This window comes from Rhinolophus sinicus, chromosome 5, assembly GCF_057876585.1.
Source record: "Rhinolophus sinicus isolate RSI-liver-muscle chromosome 5, RSI-T2T, whole genome shotgun sequence".
Taxonomy (NCBI): domain Eukaryota; kingdom Metazoa; phylum Chordata; class Mammalia; order Chiroptera; family Rhinolophidae; genus Rhinolophus; species Rhinolophus sinicus.
This window is the reverse complement of record NC_142505.1, coordinates 70,795,888-70,814,058: the sequence shown is the minus strand read 5'-3', so window position 1 is coordinate 70,814,058 and position 18,171 is coordinate 70,795,888. Positions and strand designations below refer to the sequence as shown.

At 36.0% G+C, this 18,171-nt stretch overlaps 1 protein-coding gene and 1 pseudogene across 1 annotated transcript in view; both read right to left on the bottom strand.

Annotated features, from left to right (window-relative positions):
* LOC141567351 (butyrophilin-like protein 9) overlaps positions 1 to 18,171 on the bottom strand; it is a 390,425-nt gene that overhangs the window by 338,041 nt on the left and 34,213 nt on the right. The window lies entirely within an intron of this gene.
* On the bottom strand, positions 12,766 to 13,288 carry LOC109439460 (calcium load-activated calcium channel pseudogene; annotated as a pseudogene).

The following is an 18,171-nucleotide window of genomic DNA, read 5'->3' as shown; positions in this document are numbered from 1 at the left end:
CCATGAAGAGGCAGAGCTTGAGCTGATGACAAGCTGCACCGTTCTTCTTAGAGTCACCTGATATAGACATGGCCCTGTGTGTTAAGGGAGAGGGGACTCTGCACTTTGAATCACTGCATTTATTGGCCGGCCATAAACATCCATCTCAGACCAAGGAAGCAATGATAAAGAAGGGGGTGGGGCCCACTGGGAGGGGTTTGTCCTGGGTCAACACTCTGCCCTGCATGGGTGGCACAGGAATGACAGACCCGGGATATCTTAGGTCCAATCTGGCAGGTAGAACTGTATGGGCGGTGGGAATCCAGTCCTAAAAAAGAGGTTGTCCCAGCAGATGGTAAGAGGTTGTTCAGGCAAATTGGTGCCATTCCACTAGGATTAACCAAGAATAAGTGAGATGAACATTTCCTGGCACAGCCTGAGGTAATCCTGCCTGTCATCCCCTTTCTTGAGTCCAAGACTAGGACTCAGATCATGGAGCAAGATTGGAAGAGCTTGCTTGAACAAGGCAGAACCTTAACCTCCAAGGATGCAAGATATTGGGAAATGACCAGAATATGTCAGGCTGGGAGAAAAGGTGAAGAACCACTCACTCAGTCATTCATTTGTACACTAAGCCTGGGTACCCACAGTTAGAGATTATGCAACCTTTTCAAGCACGTGGTAATTCACAAAGTGATCACTTACTGACCAGAATGTAAGTTTCCACAGACACCATGGAATAAAATACAAACAAACAATTTTTTAACCATAATAAAGTTAATATAAAGAAGCAATTTTAAATCTTAGGAAACCCTATATGTTTAGAAATTGTTACTAACACAATGTTAAATAACACATAGATCCAAAAAGACATCACAATAAAAGTTAGGAAATATTTAGAATAAAATGTGAGTGAAAATACAACATTTAGGCTAAAATTCAAAGCCTGTAAAGCAACAAATGTTGGCAAATCTGTGGAGTAACAGAAACTTTCCTGGTACAGCCATTTTGGAAGACAGTTTAGCACTTTCTTACAAAACTAATCATACTCTTTCTATATCATACAGCATTGCATTCTACACGAAAACCTGTACATTGATGCTTATACCACCTTTATTCATGACTGCCAAAACTTGGAAGTAGTCAAGATGTCCTTGAAGAGATGAATGGACAAACAAACTAAAGTACATTCATGGAAAGGAATATTATTCAGTATTAAAGGAAATGACCTATCAAGTCACAAAAATATATAAAGGAACTTTAACTGAATTTGGTAAGTGAGTGTACAACACCAAGAGTGAACTGTAATGTAAATGTAAATTATGGCCTTGGGTTGATAATGATGTGTCAAGGCAGGTTCATCAGTTGTAATAAATGTACCACCCTGTTGGGGATGTTGATGATGGAGGAGTTGCATACTCACATGTTTATATGTGATGTGGATTGAAAGGGATGTATTGAAACTGTACTCTACACTCAATTTTGTTGTAAACCTAAAACTGCTTTAAAAATAAAGCTATTTTTTAGAGACCTCATCAAAATGGCAGCGTGAGTTGAGCCTCTGTAAAGTTCCCCTGGAATTTACAACTAATCAAACAACAATAACTCCACAAAGGACGCCCTGCACAGCAGACAGGCAAGACGAAGCGGCCCACTACCGAAATCACCTACAGGTGGGAGATTCGCGCAAGCAGGGGAGGACAGAAGGGAGAAGTGTGGAGACGGAGCCACACGGGGGGCAGCTGCGGGAGAGGGAAGAACTCGGACTGCTAGGGCTCCGCTTATGGCCCACAGGGCTGAGGGGGCAGCATATAACATGGCTGAACCCAACGCTCATGGCAGAGAACTCGGAGAAAAAACTGAGGGAAGAAGGCTGAAAACGGTAGTTTAAGCCCTCACTGCCGAGCAGAGAACGGAGGTCTTAGGCACTGAGACTAGCCGCCCCCTCACTACCCTCTCAGAGCTCGCCCCGCCCCCACCTACCAGTGCTAGAAACGGAAACAGTAGCAGTGTTAGATCAAAAGAACAGAATATTTGCTGTTCTGAGAACTGTGGACCGCAGACACAAATTCGCAGCCCAACTAGTTCTGGCAAAGGGGAGGGAACTGTGGAAGCAGGTCTGGCTGTGGCGGTGGTCACCGCCATTGCTCTGGGCCACCTCTCACAACTCACCCCGCCCCTGGCCCCACCTATCTGGGCGGATCCCTGCAGAAGTAAACAGAACTGCTGAAACACACAGGCTCTGAATCTGGAGCTGGAAGAGCTTTGGAACTTCAAAAGCTCTCCGCATCCCCACAGGGTCAAGGCGCCCTATGACCCAGGCAAACTGTTAACAGAGGAGAAGCCCGCTTTCCAGGGAGTAGCCCCATTGTGTGAGAAGTTGCAATAGTGCAGAGAAAACATAACACTACAGTATGAGAGAGAAAAAAGGGCTGCAGTCAGAGAGAAAATAAAACATTCTACCAACACGTAAGGGAAAACAAAACAAAGACCTCTTCCTATCAATCTGTTGCAGAACCCACTCTTGTAGATGTCTAGGAAGAGAAATAATAAACCATTAATTTCCATAAATAACTAAGGCAACAAGACGGCTCAGAAAGAAAGTGAAAAGTCTCCAGAAAATGAAGTTAAAGATATGGAAATATGTGACTTAAATGACAGAGAATTCAGATTGTAGTTCTGAAAAAACTCAACGAGATGCAAGAAAATACAGAAAGGCAGTTTAATGAACTCATAACACAATCAAAGAACAACATGCGCATTTTTCCAAAGAGTTTGAAATTTTAAAAAAGAACCAAATAGAATTTCTGGAGATTAAGAACTCAAAAGCAGAAATGAAGAATGAAATAGCCAGCTTAGGAAGTAGAGTTGACCAGATGGAGGAAAGAATCAGTGACATCGAAGACAGAAACCTGGAAATGACAAGGATGGAAGAAAAAAGAGACTTGAGACTTAAAAGAAATGAGAGAATTCTACAACAACTTTCTGACTCCATCAGAAAAAGCAATATAAGAAAAATGGGCAAAGCAGAAGGAGAAGAAAGAGAGAAGGGAACTGAGAGTATATTCAAACATATAGTCGATGAGAAATTTCCAAACTTGTGGAAAGAACTGGATCCTCAAATCCAAGAAGCAAATAAAACATCTAATTCCCTCAATCCCAACAGACCTTACCCAAGGCACATTGTATTGAAGCTATCAAAAATCAACGACAAAGAAAGAATGCTCAAGGCAGCCAGGGAAAAGAAGACGGTAACCTACAAAGGAAAGCCCATTAGATTATCATCAGCTTTCTCAGCAGAAACTCTACAAGCCAGGAGGAAGTGGAACCAAATATTCAAACTACTGAAAGAGAGAAATTAGGAGCCAGGAATAATATATCCAGCAAAGATATCCTTTAGCTATGCAGGAGGAATAAGGACCTTTCCAGACATACAGAAGCTGAGGGAATTTTCTAATACACGACCTGCACTACAAGAAATACTAAAGGAGGCTATTCGACCACCATCAACAGGGACAATTTGTGGCAACCAAAACATAAAAAAGGGGAGAGTAAAGGCCTGAACCGGAATACGAGAATGGAGAAAGTAAGCGTGCTGAAGAAAATGGAATACTCTAAATATCAAACTTTCTTTTACATAAACTTAATGGTAACCACTCAAAAAAAAAATCCAGAACTCAAACATATACTGTAATAAAAGAAGAAACAGAGGGAAACATCATAGAATACCACCACACAGAAATAATAGACAACAACAAAAAGGCAAAGAAACAATTGAGACACAGCCTTACCAGGAAACTAAAGACAGAATGACAGGAAATCCTTACATATCAATACTCACCCTAAATGTAAATGGACTGAACTCACCAATAAAAAGGCACAGAGTAGCAGATTGGATCAAAAAACTAAACCCAACCATATGCTGTCTCCGAGAGACACATCGCAGCTAGAAGGACAAGCATAAACCCAAAGTGAAAGGGTGGAAATTGACACTCCAAGCAAATGGTATCCAGAGAAAATCATGTGTAGCCATATTGATATCAGATGGAACAGACTTCAGGGTGAAAAAGATAACAAGAGACAAAGATGGACATTTCATTATGGTAAAGGGGACTATACACCAAGAAGACATAACAATAGTCAATATTTATGCCCCCAATCAGGGAGCACCGAAATATACCAAGCAACTACTAACAGAACTAAAGGGAGAAATTCACCAAAACACAATTATACTTGGGGACCTGAATACATCTTTGACAGCTATGAATAGATCATCCAAACAGAAAATAAATAACAAAATAGCAGCCCGAAATGACACATTAGATGAAATAGACATAATTGACATTTATAGAGCACTTCATCCTAAAACATCAGACTATACATTCTTTTCTATTGTACATGGCACATTCTCAGGATAGACCACATATTGGGACATAAAACTAACCTCAGCAAATTTAAGAAGAATGAAATCATACCATGCATATTCTCTGATCACAAGGCTTTGAAATTGGATATCAACTGCAAAAAGAAAGCAGGAAAAAACACAAATACATGGAGATTAAACAACACACTTTTAAAGAACGACGGGGTCAAAGAAGGAATTAGAGGAGAGATCAAAAGATACATAAAAACAAACGACAATGAAAATATATCCTACCAAAATTTTTGGGATGCAGCAAAAGTAGTTTTAGGGGGAAAATTTATATCATTACAGGCATATCTCAAGAAACAAGAAAAATCCCAAATAAATAACTTCACGTTACACCTTAAACAACTAGAAAAAGAACAAATGAAACCAAAGGTCAGCAGAAGAAAGGAAATAATAAAAATCAGAGCAGAACTAAATGAGATAGAGAACAAAAAGACAATACAAAAAATTAATGTGACAAACAGCTGGTTCTTTGAAAAGGTTAACAAAATTGAAACACCCTTACTAGGCTCACTAAGATAAAAAGAGAGAAGACACTAATAAACAAAATCAGAAATGAAAAAAACGAACTTATCACGGATGCCCCAGAAATAGAAAGGATCATCCAAGAATACTATGAAGGACTATGTGCCACCAAATTCAATAACCTAGAAGAAATGGACAAGTTCTTAGAAACAAATAGTCTTCCTAGACTGATCCATGAAGAACTGGAAAATCTAAACAGACCCATCACCAGTAAAGAAATTGAATCAGTCATCCAAAACATTCCCAAAAGCAAAAGTCCTGGACCAGATGGCTTCACTAGTGAATTCTACCAAACCTTCAAGGAGGATCTAATACCAATTCTGCTCAAACTCTTCCAAAAAATGGAAGAAGAGACAATACTCCCTAACTCATTTTATGAAGCCAACATTACCTTGATACCAAAACCTGGCAAGAACAACACAAAAAAAGAGAACTACAGACCAATATCTCTGATGAATACAGATGCAAAAATCCTAAACAAAATTCTAGCAAATCGAATACAACAATGCATTAAAAAGATTATTCATCACGACCAAGTAGGGTTCATCCCCAGGGCACAAGGATGGTTCCACATACGCAAATCCACCAATGTGATACATCACATAAACAAAATAAAGGACAAAATTCATATGATTATATCCGTTAATGCAGAAAAAGCATTTGACAAGATACAACATCCATTTATGATTAAAGCACTTAATAAAATAGGTAATGAAGGAAAATACCTTAACATGATAAAGGCCATATATGACAAACCCTCAGCTAATATCATAATTAATGGTGAAAAACTGAAACCCTTTGCTCTACATTCAGAAACATGACAGGGCTGTCCCCTATCACCTCTGCTTTTCAACATAGTGTTGGAAGTCCGCGCCAGAGCAATCAGGCAAGAGAAAGAAATAAAAGGTGTCCAAATTGGGAATGGAGAAGTTAAATTGTCACTCTTTGCAGATAACATGATGCTATATATAGAAAACCCTGAAGACTCCACTAAAAAGCTATTAGAAACAACCAACGAATACAGTAATATGGCCGGCTACAAAATCAACGTACAAAGGTCCATTGTATTCCTATATACTAACAATGAAATCTCAGAAAAAGAAATACAAAAAACAATTCCTTTTGCAATTGCAGCCAAAAGAATAAAATACCTAGGAATGAACTTAACCAAGGATGTGAAAGACCTATATGCTGAAAACTACAAGTATTTGTAAAAGAAATTGAAGAAGACACAAAGAAATGGAAAGACATTCCATGCTCATGGATTGGAAGAATCAACATAGTTTAAATGGCCATATTACCCAAAGCAATATACAGATTTAATGCAATCCCCATCAAAAGCCGAATGGCATTTTTTAAAGAAATAGAACAAAAAATCATCAGATTTGTCTGGAACCACAAAAGACCCTGAATAGCCAAAGCAATCTTAAGAAAAAAGAACAATGCTGGAGGTATCACACTCCCTGACTTTAGCTTGTACTACAGGGCAACAATAATCAAAACAGCATGGTATTGGCAGAAAAACAGACATGTAGACCAATGGAATAGAATTGAGAACCCAGAAATAAACCCCCATAAATATGGACAGATAATTTTTAACAAAGAAGCAAAAACCATAAAATGGAGAAAAGACAGCCTCTTCAATAAATGGTGCTGGGAGAATTGGAAAGCCACGTGCAAAAGAATGAAACTGGACTGCTATTTGTCACCATGTACCAAAATTAATTCAAAATGGATCAAAGACTCAAACATAAGACCTGAAACAATAAACTGCATAGAAGAAAATAGGTACTAAACTTATGGACCTCGGGTTCAAAAACATTTCATGAATTTGACTCCAACGGCAAGGGAAGTAAAAGCTAAAATAAACAAATGGGACTATATCAAACTTAAAAACTTCTGCACAGCAAAAGAAACCATTGACAAAGTGAAGAGGCAACCAACTGAATGGGAGAAGATTTTTGCAAACAGTGCCTCCGATAAGGGGCTAATATCCAAAATATACAAGGAACTCATGCAACTCAACAACACAAAAACAAACAACCCAATTGAAAAATGGGCAGAGGACCTGAAGACACATTTCTCCAAAGAGGACACACAAATGTCAAACAGACATATGAAAAAATGTTCAACATCACTAATCATCAGAGAAATGCAAATCAAAACCACAATGAGATATCACCTCACCCCAGTTAGAATGGCTATCATCAACAAGACAAATAGGAACAAGTGTTGGAGAGGCTGTGGAGAAAAAGGAACCCTCATACACTGTTGGTGGGAATGCAGACTGGTGCAGCCACTATGGAAGGCAGTGTGGACGTTCCTCAAAAAATTAAAAATAGAATTACCGTATGACCCAGCAATCCCACTCCTAGGTATCTACCCAAAAAATCTGAAAACATTTATCCATAAAGACACGTGTGCTCCAATGTTTATTGCAGCTTTATTTATGGTGGCCAAGACATGGAAACAACCAAAATGTCCTTCGATAGATGAATGGATAAAGAAGTTGTGGTATATATACACAATGGAATACTATTCGGCAGTAAGAAAAGATGAAATAGGACCGTTTGTGACAACAGGAATGGATCTTGAGAGTATAATGCTAAGCTAAATAAGTCAGACAGAAAAAGCAGAGAACCATGTGATTTCACTGATACGTGGTATATGAATCATAAACAACAAAAGAACAAGACAAACAAATGAGAAACAGAAACTCATAGACACAGATAATAGTTTAGTGGTTACCAGAGGGTAAGGGGGGTGGGGGGTGGGATATGAGGGTAAAGGGGATCAAATATATAGTGATGGAAGTAGAACTGACTCTGGTGTTGAACACACAATGGGATTTATAGATGATGTAATACGGAATTGTACACTTGAAGTCTATGTAACTTTACTAACCATTGTCATCCCAATAAACTTTAATTAAAAAAAAATGAGGTCTGTGTCTATGAGTTTCTGTTTCTCATTTGTTTGTCTTATTCTTTTCTTGTTTTTGGTTTATAGTGGTTACCAGAGGGTAAGGGGGGTGGGGGGTGGGGGGTGGGGGGTGGGAGATGAAGGTAAGGGGAATCAAATATATGGTGATGGAAGGAGAACTGACTGTGGGTGATGAACACACAATGGGATTTATAGATGATGTAATACAGAATTGTACACCTGAAATCTATGTAATTTTACTAACAATTGTCACCCCAATAAATTTAATAAAATTAAATTAAATTAAATTTAAAAAAAAATGAGGTTGTCCCATCAGAGGGTAGCAGGTTGCACAGACAAATAGGTGCCATTCCACAAGGATTACCCAAGAGCAGGTAAACTGAACGTTTCCTGGCACAGCCTGAGGTAATACGTGTACTGTGTTCCCTCTTTTATCTTGAGTTCAGGGCCAAGACTCTCATTATGAGACTATATGGAGAAGAATTTGCTAGAATAAGAAAGAACTTGTTTTCCAAGTACCCAAAGTATTGGGAAGGGTCCAGGGCAGGTTTAGCCCCTCGGGTAAAACCCATCCACTCATCATTTATTAGACACACTCAGCCAGGTCACCCACAGTGAGAGAGATGCCATCTTGCCTAGTATGTGAAAACTGACAGAGTGATCACTCACTAGATCAGAAAACAAGTTACCTGAGATACCAGCATAAAAACATATTCTATAACTATAATGCAATTAAGGTATAAAGCAATTTAAAAATATGGGGACTGTATACAGTTAGATATTGTCAACACTGTAATTTAAAGTAACTCATGGGTGAAAACAAAATCATAATAAAAGCTATAAGTTAGAATAAAGAAGAGTAAAAATAGTACTCTTGGGCTAAAATCGAAAACATGGACAATTCCAAATGTTGGTGAGAATGTGGAGCAACAGGAACTCTCATTAATTGCTGGTGGGAATGCAACATAGTACAGCCACTTGAGAAGACAGTTCTTACAAAAGTGAACAGTCTGACCACATGATCCAGCAAGTGTGCTCCTTTGTATTCTTCTGAATGAGCTGAGAACCCATTTGCACAAAAAGCCTTGTACACAGATGTTTATAGCAGCTTTATTCATAATTGCTGAAATTTGGAAGAAATGTCCATCAAAGAGTGAATGCATAATCAAACTGTGGTACATCCATGCAATGCATACTATTCACCAATTAAAGAGAAATCAAATATCAAGCCATGAAAAGACATGGAAGAATTCTAAATGCATATTACTAAGTGAAGCCAGTATGAAAAGGCAATATACTATATGGTTCTGACGATATGATATTCTGGAAAAGACAAAACTATGGAGAAAATAAAAAGATCAACGGTTGTCAAGGGTTAAATGGAAGGGAGAGATGAATGGGAGGAACGCAGGGGAATTTTAAGGCAGTGAAACTATTTTGTATGATATTATAATGGTGGAAACATGATATTAGATATTTGTCAAAACCCATAGAATGTACAACAGAGAGAGTGAACCCTAATATAAACTATGTATTCCCTTTAATAATAATTTATTAATTTGGCTGATCGTATAACAAATGTACCACACAGTTCAAGATGTTAATAAGAGGGGAGATTGTGCACACGTGAACTGTGTATTTTGTACCCAATTTTTCTGTAAACTGAAACTGCTCTTGAAAAGTTTATTAATTTTTAAACGTGAAAAAATGCTACATTCCAAAGTTATGTGATGCATATGGAGCAGTTCTTAGACAGAAATCTTTATCCTTACATGCTTATATTGAAAAGGAGAGTCTGAAAATTAGCTGAGCACAGCCTCTACTTCAAAGCCAGAAGCAAATGGTTCTCCTTCCGTTACCATATATTTGATCCCCTTTACCCTCATCTACCACCCCCCTCCCCCCTTACCCTCTGGTCACCACTAAACTATTGTCTGTGTCTATGAGTTTTTGTTTCTCTTGTTCTTTTGTTGTTTTTGGTTCATATACCACATAACTGACTCTGGGTGGTGAACACACAATGGGATTTATAGATGATGTAATACAGAATTGTACACCTGAAATCTATATAACTTTACTAACAATTGTCACCCCAATAAACTTTAATTTAAAAAAAAAGAGAGAAGCAAATGGTACTCCACAGTGAGATTACAGCTGTGAGTGAGAGCCCTTGCTCTCTAGTCTTAACAGATAGAAGTAGAGATGAGCAGTAAACTGACAACTTCCATTCAGTAAATGTTGTAAGTGCCTGAGAGATGTGTGTGCTGGCTGCTCAAAGCATGGAAGAGAAGCTCCCACACTTACCAGGTTCTGGGACGATTCCAACAGAGGAAACACCCACGCTGATCCTTGAGGCTAAGAAGCTTTATGTAGGGAATGGTGTAAGTACAAAATGGTTTTCCAAGCTGAAGGGCATTGCAGAGTACAATCATAAGGAATGCAGCAGTAGTATATATTTGGAAAACAGTAAATAAATTCCAGGAGTGTAATAAAAGCTTCATTTAAGGGAGGGTCAGGAGAAAAGACAGGAAAGGTATGGGTAGGGGGGTCACTAATAAAAGGTGTTGGTTGTTAAGCTAACACATTCAGTTTTATCATGAAGCTTATGAAGGGCCTCTAACAAATCTTAAGAAGAGGAACTTACATGATTGGCATTTAGAAACATCACTTTGTCAATAAAATGTAAGCAATGTGAGTTTCACAGAAAAGAGATGAGAAGAGAACCTACAACAAAACTCCTAGGAAAAGTAGCATTGAAGCCTCTCCCACTGAGCTCAGGAGGAAGACAAAAGTTGCCCATTATCATTATACTCAACTTTTCACTGGAGGTTGAAACTAGAACATTAAGATAAGAAAAAGAAATAAATGAATAAGTACTGGAAATTTGAAGTTAATACAGTCATTATTTTCAGATGATATCATTTTGAGTTTAGAAAATCCAAAAGAGTACAGATAAATTTCAAAACACTCATTCAGGGCTACGATAAAACAAAGCAAAAAGATTGCTTGTACAATAGTGTAAATACCTAATGCTATTGAACTATATACTTAAATTAAAAAAGAATGAGACAGTGGAAATATAATGGCTGTGTGCAATGTCAGAGGGGTAGTGGATGGGGGAGGGGGGTTGTCACTGTGTGAGGGATATAAATGATAAATATCTAACTATTACATTGTTTTGTGCACCTGAAACTAATTTTAAAAATTGAAGAAAAAAAAAAAAGAATGAAATCTTGCCAATTGCAACAACATGGATGGACCCATGCTAAACAAAATAAGTCAGACAGAGAATAACAAATACCATATAATTTAACCTATATGTGGAATCTAAAATAAATAAATAAATTTATAGAAATAGTGATCAAACTGGTGGTTGCCAGAAGGTGAGTGAAGAAATGGAGAAAGAGGTAGGGGGAATATAGTCAATAATACTGTGATAATAAATTTACATGGCAATAGATGCTTACTAGACTTAATGTGGTGATGACATTGTAAGGTATATAAATATCTATCGACTATATTGTATACCTGAAACTAATAGACCATTGTATGTCAACTATACCTAAATAAAGAAACAAGCAAACTTAAAGTATATTTTTTAGGGATGCAGCCACAAAAGTTAAGACTAAGGAAAAACAATAAAGTGGTTTCAATTTAAAAAAATGGTTAAATAGTAAATTTTCTGTTATGTGTTTTTAACCACAATTTTAAAAAATTCATACACGAAAAGAAATAAATCAATAAGAACTAAAAAGGAAAAATCATGCAGTCTTCATTTTCAGATATATAATTTTTGAGTGTAAAAAAATCCAAAAGAATCTACAGATAAACTATGTGAGGTAATAGGTGTTTGTAACAAAATTGCTGGATACAAAAGATATAAAAATAATATATGTAAATAAACATGTCAGTATTCAAAAATGAAATTTTAAAAAGGTATAATTTACAGAAACAAAAAACCCACAAATGCCTTGGGATAATATAATAAAAACCATACAAGAACTTTGCAGGAGAGACTGTAATACTTTATTAAAATTTCCTAAAGACTGACATAAACAGAGATATAGCTTTGTCGTGGTTTGTAGGACAGAAAATTCAAGGTTATAAACATCAGTTCTCAAATTAATCATATATTCATTACAGTCTCAATCAAAAATCTCAACTAATTTTTTTTTCACATTAAACACTTTTATTTCAGCCCTTCCTTTATGTTCAGGTCACTAAAAACATGTATCTAGAAACATGTCAAAAACGAAACAGATCTCTCCTAATAGATGAAATAGCTAAAATTTTTACCTCTTTATTGATTGCAGGTTATATATTTGGCTTAAAAACACACAAAAAACAAATAGTTCCAATTAAGAGTCACTAACTAAAGAAAAACTAAAATTTTCTTCCAGACTGCTAAGTGCTCATGGACAGCCAATTCCACAGCACACAGCAGTCTCAAGAGCTGGTCCCACAGAAAATGTTCATGTTGGCAACACAAGAAAGAAACAGTTAATGTATTACGGAATTGTACACTTGAAATCTATGTAACTTTACTAACAATTGTCACCCCAGTAAACTTTAATTAAAAAAAGAAAGAGAAAAAGAAAGAAAGAAAGAAGGAAAGAAAGACACAGTATCTCATTACATAAACATCACCTGAACTTATCTAATCAACACACTTATTTAGAACATTCATCTGTGACTGAAAGCCCTGTCATGTTTGTTTGTTGGATGCCATTTTCATTCAAATCCTATCGATAAAGTCTAGAAAAAACTGAAAACTAGAAAGTGGCCCACGTGCTAAGGCTGCCTTTGGCTCTTGCTACAAAATAGTTGCCCATCTGATTTGAATCTCTAAAAAAGAAAAAATGACAGGAAGTAGATGGTTCTTCTTGATTTCAAGAGAACTTCTCAGAAAGAGGTGGAGGGCCAAGAAATCCACTGGCCTGCTTGGTGGCAGCTCATGAAGGGGCAAGCTCAAGAATCTTCGGGATGTTCTGTCAGATGGGCACGGTGCAGAGAATATACAAGAAGATGAAGAAACAGTCTATGGTGTCTTTGCCCAGCAGATTTTTATGAGACAGTCCTTGGATGTAGGAAAGGCGGGTGAAAGGGAGCTTTGCCACCACTCTACCATCAAATATGGAATTGAACATTCCCATTTGGTCAGTAAAACAAAAGCCAATTGCAAACATGGATTTCATTCCAACCACTGACAGGTCTCTGTTTCTCTTCCTGCCTATTATTCTTCTTCTATTGTTGTTGACCAGTTGACTCTGTTACTGTCTCCATCTTCTTTTCCAATTTCTTGTTCTGTTTTTCCACTTCCACCTTCAGTCTCTTGTACTTGTCTGTCCTGTAAGCTGGGACCCAGAATATACCCTCGGCAGGAAGAGCCATGCACACGGAGATAAAAACAATGAGCAGCCCTGTGGGAGCCTGGTGCTCATCTCGCACTTCTGACTGTGCATTACCACCCGCCATGGGGGAAGCGCTGGGAGGCAGGAAAAATGCAGCCAAAACGACCTCCCTAGATTTCAGGACCCCCAAGGAACACCGCGACTCTGACAGACTGATAGTCCCTCAACTAATTTTTGTAACGAAACTTGGAAGTCTGATTCTAAAAATTTATATGGAAATGTAAACCATAATGAATAGCCAAGACTTCCTTAAGAATAATTTGAGAAAATGCACCAAATCAAGACTTACTATAAATCTATTATAAGTCAGTATGGTGTTGGTATAGGATTGACAAAATATAACAATAGCACACAATAGAGGCTAGAAACAGATCCTGGTATTGAGATGTGCTGGTAATGGCATGGAAAGGACCATCTTTTCAAATAATGCTGCCAAAACAATTGGGTTAGTACAAGGAAATTTTAAATTGTCTTACTATACCACACTGTACAAAAAAAATCAATTCTAGGTTACTTAATATCTAAATGTTAAAGTTATAAATGTTATATAAGATAAATTGGAGGATGTGTTCTAAATAGGGAGTGATTTCTTTAATGAGATATGTAAAGCACTAAGCATAAAGAAAAAGATAAATATATTTGACCAAATTAAAATTAAGAAGGCCTGTTCAAAAAAAATGACAACATAAAATTGTGAGATGACAAAGCCCAGAGTGGGAGGTGATACACTAGTCACAACTTGCTATCAACAAATGACTCATACAAAGAATACATAGAACTCTCTACCAAACAACAAGGAAGACACAGATGACCCAGAGGAAAAAAAAAGAGGCTAAGGAACAAAAGAGGCTAAGGAACAAACAGAAAATCTTAATTAATTTTCAAAAATTGTGGATCTTCCACATATTATTCTATTATTGATTTCTATTTTAATTATATTTTAAAGAGAATACACTTTGTACCTTTGCAACTCTTACAAATAGAGGTTTGTTTATGTCTCAGGATATTGGTTCCATTTGTACTTGAGAAGAATATGCATTCTACTGCAGGTGTGTGAGTTTTCTATAAACATCATTTTGGTCATTGGTTGATAAGTGTTGTTCAGATCTCCTACATCTTTGCTGATTGTTTGTCTACATGTTCTACAGATAACGAAGAGAGGAAGGTTGAAGTCTCTTAGCAGGAATGTGGATATGCCTATTTATCCTTTCAGTTCAATCAGTTTTGCTTCATGGATTTTGAAGCTCTGATATTAGGTGCATACATATTTAGGATTGTTATATCATGGTGAAGTCATCCTTTTGTCTTTATGTAAGATCCCTCTTTATCTCTGATAATTTTCCTTATTCTGAGTCTACTTAGTTTAATGCTAATATTCAAAAACATTTATCTAAATTTTTTAATATTGATGTTAATGCCAGGTTTCTTTTTACTAGTAGTTGCATGTATGTTTTTCTACCTTTTACTTTTAACCCACATATTTAATTATATTTAAGGTGGGTTTCTTATTCACAGCATATAATTAGTTAGGTCTTGTTTTCTTATCCAATTTGATAATCTTTTTTAATTGGTGTATTTAGACCATTTACGTTAAATTAATTATTGATATGGTTGGATTTAGGTCTACCACTTTATTATTTATTTATTTTCACTTTATTTACTTTAGTTCTTTTTCCTCTATGCCCCCTGTCTTTCTCTCTTTTGGATTAATTGAATGTTTTTATTTTGCACTTTATCTATTGACTTTTTAATGACTACTCTACGGATTACAATATACTTAGCTAAAATATACTTACATAGGGATTACAATATACACAGCTAAAATATTAGAGTTAATATTTTGCAAAGTCAAGTAAAATAAAGAAGGCTTACAAACATATGTCTTTACCTCCCCTCTCTATGTTATAGGTGTCATATTTATTATATCTTATATACATTGATAAACCTACCTTACAGAATAATAATTTTTTATCTTGACAGTCAGGCATATTTTTAAAAACTTAATAAATATTCTATTATATTTACTTATATATTTACTCTTTCTATTGCTCTTTATTCATTCCTGAAATTCCTGATGCTCCCTTCAGAATAAAGAACTTCCTTTAGCATTTCTTTTAGACCATGTGTGCTGGCAACAAAAGTTCTTAGTTTGCCTTCCTTGAGAATGTCTTTATTTTGTCTCATTTCTGAAAGATAATTTTACTTCATAGTATACATTTCAGAGCTTACAAGTTTTTTTTCCCCGCATTTTAAAGATATTTTACAATCCTTTCTGGCACCTGTGGTTTCTAATGAAAAATCCAGTCATTCAAATCCTCGTTTTTCTCTTGTTGCTTTCAAGACTTTCTTTGTTTTCAGAATGTTAAATTTCCACAATTGTTCCACATAAGAGGTAAATATTATGTGTAGATTAAGAAGGAAAAACAACTCCTATACCCTATCATTAGAAAGGACAAAAAGAACATTATAAAAAGCATAGATGCCCATAGCTAAGAGATCTTAGAGCTTTCTATATATAATAAGTATCATGCCATCTGCAAAGAGTGACAATTTTACTTCTTTCCAATTTGTATGACTTTTACGTCTTTTTCTTGTCTGATTGCTGTGGCTAGAACTTCCAATATTACATGGTATAATAGTTGTGAGAGTTGGTATTCTTGTCTTGTTCCTAATTTTAGAGAAAAACTTTCAGCTTTTCATCATTAAGTATGATGTTTGCTGTGGGCTTATATTATATAGCTTTATCATGTTGAGGTAAGTTCCTTCTATATCCACTTAATTGAGAGTTTTTATCATAAATGGATGTTGAGATTTGTGAAACCATTTTTTTCTGCATCTATTGAGATGATCATATGATTTTTATCCTTGGTTTTGTTGATGTGGTGTATCACATTGTTTTACAGGTATTGAATCATCCTTTCATCCTTGGTATAAATCAAACTTGATTGTTGGTGCATAATCTTTTTTACATATTGTTGAATTTGGTTTGCTACAATTTTGTTGAGATTTCTGCATGTATGATCATCAGGAACATTGGTTTGTAATTTTCTTTTTTTGTAGTGTCTGTCTGGTTTTGGTATTAGGGTAATAATGGTTTTGTAAAATGCATTTTTAAGCATTCCTTCCTCTTCATATTTTTGGAATAGTTTGAGAAAGATAGGTACTAATTCTTCTTTAACTGTTTGGTAGAATTAATCTTTGAAGCTGTCTGTTCCTTGGCTTTTGTTTGTTGATTACTACTTCAATATCATTGCTATAATTTGTGCAGATACTCTGTTTCTTCCTGTTTCAGTCTTGAAAGGCTGTATGTTTCTAGAAATTTTTCTGTTTTTCTTTCTTAGATTGTCCATTTTGTTGGCATATAACTATTCGTAGTACTCTTTAATGATCTTTTGTATTTCTGTTGTGTCAGTTGTAATCACTCCTCTTTTATTTCTGATTTTATTTATTTGGGCTCTCTCTCTCTGTCTCTCTCTCTCTCTCTTTCGATAAGTATGGGTAGAGGTTTGTCCATTTTATTTATCTTTCCAAAGAACCAGCTCGTAATTTCATTGATCTTTCTATGTGTTTTTTTTTTCTTTTCTTTTCTTTCCTTTCTTTTTTTTGTCTCTATTTTGTTTATTTCTAGTATGATCTTCATTATTTCCTTTCTTCTACTTACTTTGCATTTTGTTTGTTCTTCTTTTTCTAATTCCTTTAGGTGTAAAGTTAAGAGTGTTTATTTGGGATTTTCCCTGTTTCTTGTGATAGGCCTGTATAGCTATGAACTTGCCTCTTAGAACGTCTTTTGCTACATGCCATAAATTTTGGAAAGTTATGTTTTCATCTTCATTTGTCTTAAGGTATTTTTTTATTTTTTGTTTGATTTCGTTTGTTGTCGTTTTTAAATTTTTTTAATGAGTTTCAGGTGCACAAAACAATGTAATAGTTAGACATTTATCATTTATATCCCTCACACAGTGACAACCCCCTCCCCCATCCACTACCCCTCTGACTTCGCACAGAGCCATTACATTTCCACTGTCTCTATTCCTAATGCTGTACTCTGCTTCATATATATATATATATATATATATATATATATATATATATATATATATATATATATATACCTGTAGTTGACATTCGTTATTGTTCAGCTTCAGCTTCAGGTGTACAGTGCAGTGATCAGGCATCTACATCATCCATGAGGTGGTCTCCCTAATGGAACAAGTATCCATCGGATACCCTACAAAATCTTTACAACATTATTGATTACATTCCCCAAATTGACTTTTGTATCCCCGTGGCAATCTTGTGATTACTGACTGTGCTTTCTAATCCCCTCTCCTTCCCCCTTATCCCCACCCCCCTCCCATCTAGCAACCCTCAGTTTTTCCTCTATGTCTCTGAGAGTGTTTCTGATTAGTTCATTTATTTATTCTTTTCTTCAGATTCCACATATAAGTGAGATCATATTGTATTTGTCTTTGTCTGTCTGACTTATTTCACTTAACACAATGTTCTCTAGGTCCATCCATATTGTTGCAAATGGTAAGATTTCCTTCTTCTTTATGCTGTATAATACTCCATTGTATAAATGTACCACAGTTTCTTAATCCAGTTGTCTACTGATGGGCATTTCAGTTGTTTCCATGTCTTGGCTATTATGTATAGTGCTGCAATAAACATAGGGGTGCATACATTTTTTTGAATTACAGTTTTGGATTTCTCTGGATAGATACCTAGGAGTGGAATTGCTAGATCATAAGTTAGTTCCATTTTCAGTTTTTTCAGATACCTCCATACTGATTTCCATAGTGGCTGCACCAATCTGCAATCTCACCAACAGTGCACAAGGGTTCCCTTTTCTCCACATCCTCACTAGCACTTGTTTGTTGATTT